Raw genomic sequence first — 939 nt, 5'->3', positions numbered from 1 at the left:
GCAGACAGGAACTTAGCATAACTATCCTCTGAAAGATTTTACCTAGTAGCCAACCAAAACAGTAGATGGAGCTCAGAGAGTTTTATGGAAGAGTTTTGAGAAAGATTGAGGAACCCAAAGAAGACAGGGACTCCACAGGAAGACCAACAGAGTCAACTAACCTGGATCCTTGGGGCTCTCAGAGACTGAATCACCAACCAAAGAGCAAGCTCAAGGTGGATCCAGGCCCCCTGCACATGTGTAGCAGATGAGCAGCTTGGTCTTCATGTGGGTACCACAAACAACTAGATCAGGGGCTGTCCCTGGGGGGTTGACACCCAGAGGCAGGACTTCCAGAAGGGGAAGGGGAAGGAGGAATGAGGGGGTGGAATTGTGTGAGGGAGTACTGGGAGGAGAGGAAGGACTGATACTGGGTTGTAAAGTGAATAAAGAAATAAATTTAATAAAAATTGTAGAAAGAAGCAATAATGAAATAAATATCATTTGAAGGGAAGTTTAAAATGAATATGAATATGTGTGGCTGAGTGAATAATTAACAGATTTATCAGGTGTAAAATATTTAAATTTTATTTTATTTTTTTTTATTTTGCACATGTCTGGCATGTGCATATGTGTGGGTAAACACATATGTGTGTGGGGGGGGTGCACACATGACATAGTGCATGTTTGGATATCAGAGGGTAACTTTGTGGAGTTGGTTCTCTCCTTCGACCTTTATGTGGGTTCCAGGGATTAAACTCAAGTTGTGAGGCTTGTACAGCAAGTATCTTTACCTGCTGAGCTATCTTGTTATCGCTAAAAAATTTTACTGGACTATATTCAGTACTCATGTACATACTATTGGGTTTCATAAGGACATTTTTGTCTAAGTACAGAACATGCTTACCTATGCACTTACCCTATATCCCTATCTATTAGTTTCCTACACAATTTTGCTTT

This window comes from Mastomys coucha, chromosome X (genome assembly GCF_008632895.1).
Source record: "Mastomys coucha isolate ucsf_1 chromosome X, UCSF_Mcou_1, whole genome shotgun sequence".
NCBI lineage: Eukaryota > Metazoa > Chordata > Mammalia > Rodentia > Muridae > Mastomys > Mastomys coucha.
This window is presented reverse-complemented; position numbering follows the sequence as displayed.